Genomic DNA, 16,257 nt, shown 5'->3' with positions numbered 1-16,257 from the left:
TACACATACATATATGTACATTTCTGTAGGGTATAACCCTAGGATTTTAGTTGCTAAGTTGTAGCTTATGCAGAGACAATAGAATTCATCACAACCAGGTAGCACTAAACTAGTATTATAAAATTAGATAGTGAGGCTATTAAAAAAAAACAGGAAAATAATGTAAAGAAAGCTATTATAACACCAGAAGGAGGCAGGAGGAGGCTGTGATGGGATAAGAATGTGGGTGGCGGCTTCTGGGGTGCTGATGTTCTATTTCTTAACCTCTGTGGTATTTATTTTATAACAGTCTGTTAAAATGTATGTTGCATGTCATGTATTCATTTGCACAGTTGCTGTATTTCTGAATAAAAGTAGCCACCTCTTCTAAATAATACACATACACCCCCAAACTAGTACAAATACAAGAGTAAAATAAAAACTTCCCAAGGCTTTACAATGTACTTAGAGTAAAACTCACAGCTTTTCCATGGTCAGTGAATCCTGTATAATATGGCCCCTAGTTCCTCTTTTGCATTCTTTCAATCACACTTTTTGATTTCCTCCTAATACTCATCTCAATATATTAGTTATCAGTTTCAGAAAAGCAAACTTTTTCAGGCAAGGGCCAACAGTTAATATTTTCAATTTTTCAGGCCGCATGGTCCGTGTCCTAACTATTCAACTCTGCTATTGTAGCCCCAATAGCTAACAGAACAAATGAGCAGAGATGTGGGCAATAAAACTTGATTTACAAAAACAGGCAGGGGACTGGAATTTGCCCAGACTGTCATTTGCCAAGTTGGGATTAATTTTATGTTCTTTCAAAGTAGGCTGTTAGTGCCATGGAAGCAGAGCTGTCTTCATCACCATCAGAGCACTTAAGACACATGCATATTACCTAGGGTGAAACAGATCACCAGCCCAGGCTGGGTGCATGAGACAAGTGCTCGGGCCTGGTGCACTGGGAAGACCCAGAGGGATCGGATGGAGAGGGAGCTGGGAGGGGGGACCGGGATGGGGAATACATGTAAATCCATGGCTAATTCGTTTCAATGTATGACAAAAACCACTGCAATGATGTAAAGTAATTAGCCTCCAACTAATAAAAATAAATGGGGAAAAAAAAAAAGACACATGCATAGGAGTCCTCACTCAGGAGGAGTGCTGCCACACATTTACCTGTGTCTCTTTCCTTCCCCAACCCCACCCCATCCCCATCTAGGATTCTCAACAAAACACACAAGGTACTTACCATTTATTGAGCCCTTTCTATGTTCTAGGCATTAAGCACCATTCATTTCATGTACTATGTTGTTTAATCCTCACAGTGACTCTCTAATGTAGAGCCATTTTATAGATGCAAAAAAATTTCCAGCAAGGTAAAAGACCTTAGTCAAGGTCACACAAATCAGTTCAGGGGCTTATAGTGGAATCCCAGTCTCTAACCTCTAACATCCAGGTAATTTAGATAAGAGTCCTAAAACAATTGGATTATTTTAAGTTGGAAATGAAATAATGTTTAAAGGTTAGCACTGAGAGATAAGAAAGCCTTCCTCAGTGATCAATGCAGAGAAATAGAGGAAAACAACAGAATGGGAAAGACTAGAGATCTCTTCAAGAAAATTAGAGATACCAAGGGAACTTTTCATGCAAAAATGGGCACAATAAAGGACAGAAATAGTACGGACGTAACAGAAGCAGAAGTTATTAAGAAGAGGTGGCAAGAATACACAGAAGAACTATACAAAAAAGGTCTTCATGACCCAGATTACCACGATGGTGTGATCACTCACCTCGATCCACACATCCTGGAATGAGAAGTCAAGTGGGCCTTAGGAAGCACCACTACGAACAAAGCTAGTGGAGGTGATGGAATTCCAGTTGAGCTATTTCGAATCCTAAAAGATGATGCTGTGAACGTGCTGCACTCAATATGCCAGCACATTTGGAAAACTCAGCAGTGGTCACCAGACGAGAAAAGGTCAGTTTTTATTCCAATCCCTAAGAAAGCCAATGCCAAGGAATGCTCAAACTATCCCACAATTGCACTCATCTCACAGGCTAGCGAAGTAATGCTCAAAATTCTCCAAGCCAGGCTTCAACATTAAGTGAACTATGAACTTCTAGATGTTCAAGCTGGATTTAGAAAAGGCAGAGGAACCAGAGATCAAATTACCAACGTCCATTGGATCATCGAAAAAGCAAAAGAGTTCCAGAAAAACATCTACTTCTGCTTTATTGACTATACCAAAGCCTTTGACTGCATGGACCACAACAAACTGTGGAAAATTCTGAAAGAGATGGGAATAACAGACCACCTGACCTGCCTCTTGAGAAATCTGTATGCAGGTTAAGAAGCAACAGTTAGAACTGGACATGGAACAACAGACTGGTTCCAAATTGGGAAAGGAGTACATCAAGGCTGTATATTGTCACCCTGCTTATTTAACTTATATGCTGAGTACATCATGAGAAATGCTGGGCTGGATGAAGCACAAGCTGGAATCAAGACTGCCAGGAGAAATATCAATAACCTCAGATATGCAGATGACACCACCCTATGGCAGAAAGCGAAGAAGAGCTAAAGAGCCTCTTGATGAAAGTGAAAGAGGAGAATGAAAAAGTTGGCTTAAAACTCAACATTCAGAAAGCTAAGATCATGGCATCTAGTCCCATCACTTCATGGGAACTAGATGGGGAAACAGTGGAAAGTGTCAGACTTTATTTTTTGGTGCTCCAAAATCACTGCAGGTGGTGACTATGGCCATGAAATTAAAAGATGCTTGCTCCTTGGAAGAAAAGTTATGACCAACCTAGACAGCATATTAAAAAGCAGAGATATTGCTTTGCCAACAAGGTCCGTCTAGTCAAAGCTATGGTTTTTCCTGTAGTCATGTATGGATGTGAGAGTTGGACTATAAAGAAAGCTGAAAAAAAAAAAAAAAAAAGAAGAAGAAAGCTGAGCGCCAAAGAATTGATGCTTTTGAACTGTGGTGTTGGAGAAGACTCTCAAGAGTCCCTTGGACAGCAAGGAGATCCAACCAATCCATCCTAAAGGAAATCATTCCTGAATATTCATTGGAAAGACTAATCTTGAAGCTGAAACTCCAGTACTTTGGCCACATGATGCGAAGAACTGAAATTTGTAAAGACCCTGATGCTGGGAAAGATTGAAGGTGGGAGAAGGGGAAGATAGAGGATGAGATGGTTGGATGGCATCACCGACTCAATGGACATGAGTTTGAGTAAGCCCCAGGAGTTGATGATGAACAGGAAGGCCTGGCATGCTGCAGTCCATGGTGTCGCAAAGAGTTAGACAAGACTAAACTGAACTGATAAAGGTTAACCCAGACATCTCCATGAATGTTAGTTACAAGGCACTTTATCTTACTTAATCTTCTCAGAGTAGTTGAAAGCAGTTTTGGAACTATTCTTATTCCTAGTTTACATTTAGTCCTAATTCAAAGCCCTGATCTAAAGTTTTATTAACCCTCACTTGCATTAAGGAATCCAAGCCTAAAGGGGTTCAAAATACTTGTTCAGGTTCACATCGCCAATGAAACTGTAACTTGAATTTAGTTTTTTTTTTTTACTTTCAGTGAGATGCTGTAAGAGAACATATGAAAGTAACAAGAAAATTCAAAAGAAGGGGAGATGACTGGAGGCCTCAAGAAGGATGCATTTTATGGAACAGACAGAATATGAGCAAGCAGATGTTTGGGGGTTGAGGAGAAGGGAGGGGACTGGAAAGAAGTGTTCGAAGTTCAGGGTCAAAGCATTAGAGACCAGAAGAGCTCACAGAAGACTTCAACATGAGGCAGGGGAGCTGGGCACTGACCTGGCCGAGGATCCCGGGGCAGGGCACAGGGAGAAATGGAAGACTCTGGGCACACTGGTGTTTGAGAGGAAGAGGAATGCCAGAGGGAGTGGTGAACGACAGAGGGAGAAAACCAGAAGAGTGAGCTCTAGTGGATGCCGTCCATGGGGGAAACGTCCCTGGGACGGTCCAGTTAGAGGAGCACAGGCCGTCTGGGAATCCCTGATGAGCACAGCCGCTGCCGTGTTCACAGTGTCATGGATACAGACCCAAAATAAGTAGTTCTCATATCGTTATTTCTTTTCCCTAGAAGCTATGACAGATGAGCAGCTGGAGCAGTCTGTGGCATGAATAGGAACAGGGGTCAGTTAAGAGCTGACAGGGAATTAGCATGTTTATCGATTAAGTACAATAGGTGGCTTTTTCATTCACTCAAAACAAGTTGTAATTTTGAATATGATTCCTTCCCACTCCCACTTCTTTTAGTCTCTGCTTATCTACCCAGAAAGTCTGAGCTTCTTCATGAGGAAGTGGGTCCTCATGTGACCACCCTTGCCCCGTTCCTCCAAATTGGACTCTTACTACAGAGAGAACCAGAAGTGGAGTGTGACCCTGGGGAAAATCAGCACGGAGAGTGCTTGGCCAGGGAAAGGCTGGGTGGTGGCAGAGGGCCCGGAACTGGAGGGCTTGGAGGACGGGAAGACGTTACACAGGGCAAGAGGTGGTCCAAGCACCTGGGCCAGAAGCACAGTGAGGATGAGAACTGACCACAGGCTGTCTTTACCTTGCATGGATACACCTTTTAGGTAAAGGTAGGAGATAGAACACAGATCAATAACTAGTATTTGCTGCTCTGCACAGTGAAAAGTGGTTTATGTGTAAGAAAAGGAGAGACTAGATTCAAGCCCACAAAGTAATCATGATGCTTGTCCTGCTTTATACCTAAGGGTAGTGAGCATCTTCTGGTGCTTCGCACACACAGTCCTCATATACATACATAATGAAGAGCCAAGATCAACGAGATCTGGATGTGGGGCTGAGTCTAAACGAATTGCTAAGAAAGAATGAACAGAAGGGACTTACTGGCATGACACAGCCACCTTGAATTTAGCAATGTAATTTCTCCGTAAGTAAGAACCATTTTAGTGTCTGATTTCACAGGATTACTTTGTGGCTAGTCATTGTCTGGTCTTATTTAAAAGTGGCATAGATTTTAGCTAATAAGATCAGTGTAAGTAACCCTGTGCTCCTCTCTACCTGCATTCTGTCTCTATCCTTTAGTGTCCGTTTGACCCAAGTCATTGTAACATCTAATCTTCCTCAGGTGACTGACAGTAATTTCTGCACTAGGGTTAACGAGTATTGATAAAAATAGGAAAAAATTATAGTGTCTGCCCCAGAATTGTCTTTTTCTAGCTCTTCACAGGAAAGACACAGAATTCTTTTTCCTTTCTGGGATGGGTTTGTTTATGAACCCAGCCAAGATCACAGGGGATGTTTTTCATTGCTCCATCTGGAAAGCTTCCAACACTGAGTCATGTGTCCTTACTTTGGAAACTGTATCTCACTTGGATTAAGGAATAGTAAACCGCAATACAGTTTTTAGAAAGAGGTACATCTAGCCACAAAGAACAAAATAATGTGTAAGAGCAGAGAGCAGAGAGTCACTGACTTTGCACTCAAAAATGTCAGACTGAATAGAAAGTCATTTGTTCTGTGCCTTCACGGCGACCTGTTCTTGTCATTGCTTAAGAGATGTGCAAGCTTTGCCATTAAGCCCGGTTCCTTTATGGCCACCTGTGAAGTCAGGGTCTTAGCAGCACCTGGAGTTAGGGGAAGAAAGAAAAAGATAGCAGGTGGCCCGCCCATGAGAGGTACACTGATCCTTTAAAATGACGCACACTTCTTAAGACAACCTATGTCACCCTTGCTCATCTAACAGTGTCTCAACTTACCCCATTGCTCACACACCTTTTGAGAAGGAAATGCGCAGGAATCCTTGCTTAATACAAACTCTTCCTCCAAACTGCAAAATGAAAGATGAGATGCATACTGATCTGGAATCTAAGTAACTTTCCACTTATCTATTGTGTGAGTCTCAGAATTAGACTTTTAGAACTAGAATTTGAAGGGACTAGCTACTTGCTCCAGCGTTCTGGCCTGGAGAATTCCATGAACTGAATAGTCCGTGGGGTCACAAACAGTCAGACACGACTAAGTGACTTTCATTTCACTTTGAATGGGTCAGTTCAGTTCAGTCGCTCAGTTGTATCCAACTCTTTGTGACCAAACAGACTGCAGCACGCCAGGCCTCCCTGTCCATCACCAACTCCTGGAGTTCACTCAAACTCATGTCCATCCAGTTGGTGATGCCATCTAACCATCTCATCCTCTGTCTTCCCCTTCTCCCATCTTCAGTCTTTCCCAGCATCAGGGTCTTTTCAAATGAGTCAGCTCTATGCATCAGGTGGCCCAACTATTGGAGTTTCAGTTTCAACATAGTCTTTGCAATGAATATTCAGGAATGATTTCCTTTAGGATGGACTGATTGGATCTCCTTGCTGTCCAAGGGACTCTCGAGAGTCTTCTCCAACACCACAGTTCAAAAGCATCAATTCTTCAGCGCTCAGCTTTCTTTATGGTCCAACTCTCACATCCATACATGACTATGGGAAAAACCATAGCCTTGAATATGGATGGACCTTTGTATGGACCTCTGTTGGCAAAGTAATGTCTCTGCTTTTTAATATGCTGTCTAGGTTGTTCATAACTTTTCTCCCATGGAGTAAGCGTCTTTTAATTTCATGGCTGGAATCACTACCTGCAGTGATTTTGGAGCCCAAGAAAACAAAGTCTGCCACTGTTTCCACTGTTTCCCCATCTAGTTCCCATGAAGTGATGGGACCGGATGCCATGATCTTAGTTTTCTGAATGTTGAGTTTTAAGCCAACTTTTTCATTCTCCTCTTTCACTTTCATCAAGAGGCTCTTAAGTTCTTTTTCACTTTCTACCATAAGGGTGGTGTCATTTGTATATGTGAGGTTATTGATTTTTCTCCCGGCAATCTTGATTCCAGCTTGTGCTTCATCCAGCCCAAGATTTCTCATGATGCAGTCTGCACATGAGTTAAATAAGCAGGGTGACAGTATACAGCCTTGACTTACTCCTTTTCCTATTTGGAACCAGTCTGTTGTTCCATGTCCAGTTCTAACTGTTGCTTCCTGACCTGCATACAGGTTTCTCAGGAGGCAGGTCAGGTGGTCTGGTATTCCCTTCTCTTTCAGAATTTTCCACAGTTTGTTGTGGTCCACACAGTCAAAGGCTTTGACATAGTCAATAAAACAGAAGTAGATGTTTTTTTGGAACTCTCTTGCTTTCTCAATGACCCAATGGATGTTGGTAATTTGATCTCTGGTTCCTCTGCCTTTTCTAAATCCAGCTTGAACATCTGGAAGTTCATGGTTCATGTACTATTGATGCCTGATTTGGAGAATTTTGAGCATTACTTTACTAGCATGTGAGATGAGTGCTATTGTGCAGTAATTTGAGCATTCTTTGTCTTTGGCTTTCTTAGGGATTGGAATAAAAACTGATGTTTTCCAGTCCTGTGGCCACTGCTGAGTTTTCCAAATTTGCTGGCATATTGAGTGCCACACTTTCACAGCATCATCTTTTAGGATTCGAAATAGCTCAACTGGAATTCCATCACCTCCACTAGCTTTGTTCGTAGTGGTGCTTCCTAAGGCCCACTTGACTTCACATTCCAGGATGTCTGGCTCTAGGTGAGTGACCACACCGTCATGATTATCTGGGTCATGAAGATCTATTTTGTATAGTTCTTCTGTGTATTCTTGCCACCTTTTCTTAATATCTTCTGCTCTGTTAGGTCCATATCGTTTCTGTCCTTTATTGAGCCCATTTTTGCATGAAAAGTTCCCTTGGTATCTCTAATTTTCTTGAAGAGATCTCTAGTCTTTCCCAGTCTATTGTTTTCCTCTATTTCTTTGCATTGATCACTGAGGAAGGCTTTCTTATCTCTCCTTGCTGTTTTTTGGAACTCTGCATTTAGATAGATATATCTTTCCTTGTCTCCTTTGCTTTTTGCTTCTCTTCTTTTCAAAGCTATTTGTAAGGCCTCCTCAGACAACCATTTTGCCTTTTTGCATTTCTTTTTCTTGGGGATAGTCTTGATCCCTGTCCCTTCTACAGTGTTCCGAACCTCTGTCCATAGTTCATCAGGCACTCAGATTTATCAGATCTAGTCCCTTAAATCTATTTCTCACTTCCTCTGTATAATCATTAGGGATTTGATTTAGGTCATACTTGAATGGTCTTGTGGTTCCCTACTTTCTTCAATTTAAGTCTGAATTTGGCAATAAGGAGTTCATGATCTGAGCCACAGTCAGCCTCTGGTCTTGTTTTTCCTGACTGTATAGAGCTTCTCCATCTTTGGCTGCAAAGAATATAATCAATCTGATTTCAGTGTTGACCATCTGGTGATGTCCATGTGTAGAGAGTCTTCTCTTGTGTTGTTGGAAGAGGGTGTTTGCTATGACCAGTGCGTTCTCTTGGCAGAACTCCATTAGCCTTTGCCCTGCTTCATTCTGTACTACAAGGCCAAATTTGCCTGTCACTCCAGGTGTTTCTTGACTTCCTACTTTGCCTTCCAGTCCCCTATAATGAAAAGGATGTCTTTTGGGGGTGTTAGTTCTAGAAGGTCTTGTAGTTCTTCATAGAACCATTCAACTTCAGCTTCTTTAGCATTACTGGTCAGGGCATAGACTAGGATTACCGTGATATGGAGTGGTTTGTCTTGGAAAAGAACAGAGATCATTCTCTCATTTTTGAGATTGCATCCAAGTACTGAATTTTGGACTCTTGTTGACTGTGATGGCTATTTCTTCTAAGGGATTCTTGCCCACAGTAGTAGATATGATGGTCATCTGAGTTAAATTCACCCATTCCAGTCCATTTTAATTCGCTGATTCCTAAAATGTTGACATTCACTCTTGTCATCTCCTGTTTGACCACTTCCAATTTCCCTTGGTTCATGGACCTAACATTCCAGGTTCCTATGCAATATTTCTCTTTGCAGCATCAAACCTTGCTTCCATCACCAGTCACATCCAACAACTGGGTGTTGTTTTTGCTTTGACTCTGTCTTTATTCTCTCTGGAGTTATTTCTCCACTGATCTCCAGTAGCAAATTGGGCACCTACCAGCCTGGGGAGTTCATCCGTCCGTCTTGAGTGACCCTACACGGCACGGCTCATAGTTTCATTGAGTTAGACAAGGCTGTGGTCCATGTGATTAAGTTGGTTAGTTTTCTGTGATTGTGGTTTTCATTCTATCTGCCCTTTGATGGAAAAGGATAGAGGCTGATGGGAGCTTCCTGGATCAGCGTCCTTATACTACCATATTCCTCTTCCTTCGTATTCCTGCTTCTCTGCTTTTTGAGAATGCAAATATTGGGAGGTTGAGGGAAAACCATGATCAAACAGAGTCATTTGGATCCTTCATGATGAAAATGTACTGTCTAAACATTAGGGGAGGTAGATATCCTATTATAAGGTTTTGAATGGATGGAAAAGATTTTCTCTTTAAAATTACCTGGGTATTTATGTCCCTTATTTGAACCTTCAAAAGCATAAAACAGGTGGTGTCTTACCTCTTTATTTGTCTCTGAAGGGGTTAATAATACTGTGGAATTTCTGGAAAGATGAAAAGAAGTAACATATCCATAAAACATTTAAAGCAGTGATCAGCATAAAATAGGTGCTCGGTAAATGGCAGTCCCTCTTTTTTTTAATCAGATGGATAGAACTGTCTGTATTCTTCCTGCTATAGGATTAGAATTAGGCCGGGACAATACTAGAGGAAGAGGGAGAACTTGGAGCATTTAGGTCTTCAGTTTAAAACAGCAACAACAAAACAATGTGGGTTGACATCGCATTGTCACCCACTGATGAGTTTATGTTGCTTGTCACTTGGACGACAATTGTTAGTCTATAATCAATTTCAAGGACCCTAAAAATCTAACCCAACCAACCCATTTCCTACAGCTCAGTTGCCTGTGACTAGTAAAGCCAGCTGCTGTCGGTCTCCAGCATTCTGTCCCACTAGGTGTATCCTGTGTCCTGGGATAGCCAACTTCCTGCTTCTGCCCTTCTCTCCCTACCTTTACTCACACACCCTCCATTCAGCATCTACCAGATCTACAGTCCAGTGCGCTACCCTCTTCCTTTGTGCTTCTGTAATACTTTGTAATGCCTTTCACACACCATCTGTCCTGGTGGTTCGTTGGAGAAGTACCTGAGCTTTGCAACTTGACCTTGTGGGTTTTAATCCAGATTCCATCACTAACTAAATATGTGAGTTTTGAATAGTAACTCTGAATCTGTTTTTTCATCTGTCAACTGGAAATAATAGTACCTGCCTCATAGGGTTGAGGATTAAGTGAGACATTCAAGCACAGTGTGTAGGACATGCAAGGCAGTAAATCGTTGGGACCCAGCAAGAGGAGTACAGGATTTGTATCCTTGTTTGCATCTTGGCCTTATCTCCATTAAAGTAAATTCGCTCAGTCATGTCCGACTCTTTGCAACCCCATGGACTGTAGCTTACCAGGCTCCTTTGTCCATGGGATTTTCAAGGCAAGAGTACTGGAGTGGGTTGCCATTTCCTTCTCCAGGGGATCTTCCCGACCCAGGGATCGAACCTGGGTCTCCAACATTGCAGACAGATGCTTTACCGTCTGAGCCACCAGGAAGCCCAAACTAAATACCTCAAAGGCAGTAGTTGGCTTTACTCCTAACATCGGCCCTTGCCCAGCGTTCCACTGTCTCACCACTCAGAGTGGGGTACAGGTCACCTGGGGGCTTGTTATTCATGCAGAATCTCGGGGCCTACGCTAGACCTATGGAGTCAGTATCTGCATTTTCACAGGTTTCCATGAGATTTGAGAAACACCACACTTGATAAAATATATCCCTTGAAATTTGAGAAACACTGCACTCAGTCCTTGAATTCAGTTGCTGAAGCTGATATTTTAATTATGCTAGTAATAGCCACTAAGAAAACAGACATTGAATGCTCTATGATCAGTACTGTCGTTACATCGCTGACATTTATTTATTAGAATCCTTTAGACCAGTGGTTCTCAAAGTGTGTTCCCCAGGCCAGCAGCATCAGATTCACTTGGGAACTTGTCAGAAATGCAAGTTTTCAGGTGATTCGAAAGCATCCCCCAGGTTAGAACCACTGCTTTAGAACATTGGAAAGCAACCAGAAGTACCATGCTAATAATGTGCATCCCCTTCTTCCTGCCTTGTTGTTTCATTTCTTCTCTTCCATCTCTTTAAAGAGGCAAGCCAGTTAAATATTATATTTTTCCTTTCTGTGTTTGCTGGATACTTGCTGGTGCACATACATGTCTTAATGTCTACCTGGCAGACTGACATGTCAAAATACCTTTTCCATAGTATGGAATACACAACCTATATGGCTTATCTGCAGTCCCTGTATTTTGTTTTGTTTTGTTAATTTTATTCATTTTTTGAATAGGTGATAGATGTACATGGTATAAAATTCCCGAAGTACAACAGTTTACCATGAAAAGTAAGTCTCCCTGCTTCTTTCTCCAGTAATAGAGTTCCTTTCTCCAAGGGCAATCACTGAGCTTTCATCACACACATTTATTGAGCACCTACTATGTGCCAGGCATTGTTCTGGGCACTGGATATGGAACGAAACAGAGAAAAACCCCTGCGTTCACAGAGCTTATATTTCCTTTACCAATTTCGTGTTGTATTTGTTCAGTAGCACAGAATTTGGCAGTAGTTAAAAGCAGGACTCTGAAGTCAAACCAATTGATTTTAAGTCCAATATTCCCGCATGTTCTAAGTAATCTTAAGCTATTTATTCTACTACTGTGAACTGGGTTTTCTTTATTCTGAAATGGAGATAATAATTCTATAAGGTTGTTGTGAGAATTATACTTGTAAAGCACCAAACAGTGCCTAGAACAGAGTAAATGCTCAATAAACATAGGTGTTGATTATAATGATGTGATCTCATTCTACTGTTCTATAATGTAAACTAGAAATGGCTAGAGGCTTTATTTTCTAGTAGTATCCATTTCCTCTCTTTGCTATGTGATGATCAAAAAAATCACTTTTTTCACAACAAGCACAATAAATTTGCCCTCTCAATTCTGATCATTAACAGATTGATGATAAGACTGACTTCTATGAAGTAATCAGCCTCTTTTAAAAAATCACTAGAGCGTAGAGACTGTCTTCCTCCTTACTCTTTTTAATCCAGCTTTTAAAAAAATAATCCCATGTAATTTGGAGATTTTTCTACTATTATTTCATTTGGAGGTATTTTGTACCATTATTTTCAGCTTTTTAATTTGATAAAGTACATTCCTTGGGAAGAGTCTGCATTTCACAGCAGAGGGATTAAACACTTCTAAGCAAAGTTCCTGATAATACAATTTGATATAGTTACCTTAAGGAACATTTTTTGTGATTCTAGTCCCCAACCAGATAGGAAAACAACTTTAACCCCTGGAAAAGTAGCAAAAATATTCCTCAATGATAGTGTTAAGATGGAAAAGATTAGAAGGAACAAAAAGGGGGAAAGAGAGAAGAAAAGAACTCCTAGGGCATGAAAACATTTCCATATTAAGCCAAATTAACCCTGAATTCTGAAAGGGCATGTGACTGACCACAGTCTTGATAACCATTTAATATATTCTTTTTTCCCCTTTGTCTGTGATTATATTTTGTGTTATTTCCTGGCAGACTGGGTGTATGGATCTCTGAAAGGTTGACTGTCGTATAGGAAGCCTCCTCTCTTCACCTTGTCATGAAAGGACTGGGAGGGGGTGATACCTGGGGAATGGAAGTGAAATGCCTCTGAGGTAGATTTGGGGTGTTTTGTATTCTTCTTTAAACATTTTCCTGCCTCTGATATTTTATTGTCAAAAATGGATTAACATAAGAACATCAGGGCTCGTAATTTTGAAAGGCAACATCAGGGCTCGTAATTTTGAAAGGCATAAAGTCCCTCCTGGGATTCCCAGGTGGCTTAGTGGTAAAGAATCCCCCTGCCAACACAGGAGATGCCAGAGACGTGGATTGGGAAGATCCCTTGGAGGAGGAAATGGCAACCCACTCCAGTATTCTTGCCTGGGAAGTCCCACGGACAGAGGAGCGTGGCAGGCTACAGTTCAAGGGGTCTCAAAGAGTCAGACAGAACTGAGCACACACAGAGCAAGTCCCTTCCAGACAGGTGAGGCTTCCTTGGGTGGCACTTACCCATGTGCCCTCCTCAGACTTCGTCCGCACTAATCGCACACCCCGCCGCAGAGCTCACTCTGACTAGGGTGCATTAGGCAACCGGCGTGCGAGCGCTTCGCCTCACTCCCGCACCTTGGCATTTCTCACTTGCCTCTGTTCCCACTACTTATTACCTCTAAGCTCAGTGGTTTGGTTTATTATCATCATCTCTCACGGTTGTGTGAGTTAACAAGGCTCAGCTGAGTTCTTAAGAGCCTTCAGGAGTTTGCAGTGAGACAGCAGCTAACGGGAGGGTAACTTGGTGGGATGTCCCATGTGGCAGCATCATTCAAGGCTCTGTCACCTCGACTGGGGGGGGGCGGGACAGCTGAGAACTGACTTGCATCTCTCTCCATAGGGCTGCCTTGACTTTCTTTATGCCTGTACAAGAGGTGGCCTCTTGGTACTCAAATTTCTTGCCTTGGGATTGACTCCTCCCCTTTGGAACAAGCACTCCAAAGAGATTCAGGCAGAAATTGCAAGGTGTCTCTGAACTCCAAGTTCATAAAAATAAATGAAAAAAAAAAAAGTTCAGAGTCATGTAAAATCACTTCCCCTGCATTTTACTGTTCAAAAAGCAAACCAGCTCAAATGTAAACAAGTGCAGTATACAAGGCATGGATACCAGAAACTTGGTTCACTGGATGGGGTAGAGAGGGCATCTTTGGACACTAGCTACCACACCCTCTTTGCCAGAAAATAGTCAGACTTACCTTCAATACAATGGTTGTGCCATTGCACCAGATGCTTCTAGGAAACATAAGCCCACACAAGTACTTGGTGGTGGCGGTTTAGTCACTAAGTCATATCCGACTCTTGCGACCCTCTGAACTGTAGCCTGCCAGGCTCCTCTCTTCATGGGATTCTCCAGACAAGAAAACTGGAGTGGATTGCCATTTCCTTCTTCAGGGGATCTTCCCAACCCAGGAATCAAACCCAGGTCTCCTGCATTGCAAGTAGATTCTTTACTGACTGAGCTACGAGGGAAGCCCGACACAAGTACTTAGTAAGTGAAAGTTTATGGGGTTTGGTAATGTTTATTTTAACTAAATATATCTGATACTGTATGAGTGTTGTTTGTTCATAGAATTGCTTTTGTTGATTTATATGCATTTGTACCTGTTGGTCAGAAGCTGCTACTGATAAAAATATTTTTGGATTATAAAATGGATTAGAGGCAGTTAACCAGACACTCAATACAGTTCATCTCATTCCTTTCTAACCTTTGGTATAGTCGTGTATTGTACTATACAATAATCATGGAATATTTTGTTTATTAAAATGAGAACTGTATTAATATTATTCATCTTCATTCAATCAACAAGCATTTGTTGAGTACCTGTGATGAACCAGGCTCTGTGTCAAGGAGCAAAAAGCTAGGATACTTAGTGCTATGTTGGGATTTTGCCCTGATTATATCAGTCTTAGCATTTTAAATATTAATTATATGAGTTCATGCATTCATATGTTTGGGCACTAAAGAAAGCAGATGTTACTGAACAATAGTAACAGTTAGCGCTGACTACACCTTTCTTTGTGCATTATACTGAATCCCCTCAAGAGGTCTTAGGACAGAGGCAGCGTTGATATCCAAGGTTCAGTAGAGGTTGAAAGTATGACTGAAGAGCCAACAGTATTCCTACTACACTAAACTGCATTAAAATAAAACCTTTATTTCTAAATTCTGTGCCTTTTAAGAAATATTTTCACCATTCAAATGGTAAATACATAACTACTTAATTACTGTTACTTAATATTCATAAGACCACTTTAGTCATTGGCCAAATGTACTGACAGCTCCCATCCCCACCTCAACCCTGGGCTGCTTTAAGTTTCATACTGACCATTTCTGAGGCCTAAGAAGGAGATATAAAAAAGAATAGAAACTTACTGTTGTTGAAATTTTACTGTATCCCAGTCACCAAGCTTGGCATGCCAAAAGAGTACGAAGCTGCTGTGGCATGTAGATGGGGGGGAAAAGCAAAATCATCAACCTATTTAATTAAAGCAATCATCAATTTCAAAAATATTGATGGAGCACTTACAATATGGCAGGCCCAGGACAATGTGTGTTCTCACTCTTCCATGGGAGAGACCAAGCAGATGTTTTTCCTGCTAATACACTGATACGGGGCACCCACATGAGGGACACTGAAGAGGGGGAGTGGAGGATGAGAAGAGTTCTAGAAAGAATCAGAGATTGGAGAAATTACTCAGGTGGAGAAGGAGGGGTGAATGTTCCATCAAAGGAAGACACCCTGGGTAGTGGCTCAAAGTCTAAAGATGTTCAGAATTTCTAGGGACTGAAAGAATTCTGTGTAACAGAAGGGCAGGATGAGTGTGGAGGGGTGGCCAGAGAGAGTTGGTCAAGAAGTCATGAAGAAGGAAACTTTCCTTGCAGTCCTTGTTAGGAAGCTTGAATGAGTGACCATCATTGACTCAGACTTTGCTGAGTAGTTTGGGGGTGGGGGCTGTTTGTTTGTTTTGTTTTTTGGCCGAACCATGGGGCATGTGTGATCTTAGTTTCCTCACCAGGGATTGAACCCATGCCCTCTGCCTTGGAAGCACAGAATCTTAACCACTTGACTGTCAGGGAAGTCCTAGTTGGTTGGATTTTAACTGCATCTGTGACAAACAGGTTAAAGTTCAGACATTTTCTCTATTTTAACCATGACTTCCTCTTCTATTCTTTAGAGTTGGAAATGATTCTTTTTATTATGTTTATATTACTATCGGGGTGGGGGATATTTTTCAATAAGTATCAGGCATTATAAATGGCTTCCCTTCTCATTATGGGTATTTACAATGTTGATTACAGCCGGGCGGATCCAATTCAAACGCCAGGTGTCATATCATCTGAATATTAGATGAGTTATTATTTATGCATTGATCCAGGAACAACAAATCTGTTCCCTACCTCATCAGTTCTATGGATTCATGCTTCTGTATATTTAGGTAACAGTGCAAGAGATAGATGCAAAATATGAAAAGGTGCTGCACGTCCACTTCCTCCAAGATAATGTCAAAACCTTTTTGCTCTTTCTAGCCTGATTGTTCAGCTTTCTGAGAGAAAGCGATTGAAATTGCCTCTCGCGAGTGCCCAGACGGCAGATG

General features: G+C 41.6%; 1 protein-coding gene and 1 long non-coding RNA gene across 3 annotated transcripts in view; one reads left to right on the top strand and one right to left on the bottom strand.

Annotated features, from left to right (window-relative positions):
- Positions 1–16,257, top strand: part of ANK3 (ankyrin 3) — a 366,464-nt gene that overhangs the window by 234,902 nt on the left and 115,305 nt on the right. The window lies entirely within an intron of this gene.
- On the bottom strand, positions 1,196–15,156 carry LOC139036048 (uncharacterized). Its single transcript, XR_011488757.1, has 4 exons — positions 15,035–15,156; positions 12,311–12,369; positions 9,468–9,510; positions 1,196–5,622 (listed from the first exon to the last, which is right to left on the bottom strand). It is a non-coding gene; the product is annotated as an uncharacterized lncRNA (long non-coding RNA).

This window comes from Odocoileus virginianus, chromosome 7 (assembly GCF_023699985.2).
Source record: "Odocoileus virginianus isolate 20LAN1187 ecotype Illinois chromosome 7, Ovbor_1.2, whole genome shotgun sequence".
NCBI classification, from domain to species: domain Eukaryota; kingdom Metazoa; phylum Chordata; class Mammalia; order Artiodactyla; family Cervidae; genus Odocoileus; species Odocoileus virginianus.
The sequence above is the reverse complement of the archived record's forward strand: the minus strand, read 5'-3'. Positions and strand labels throughout refer to the sequence as shown.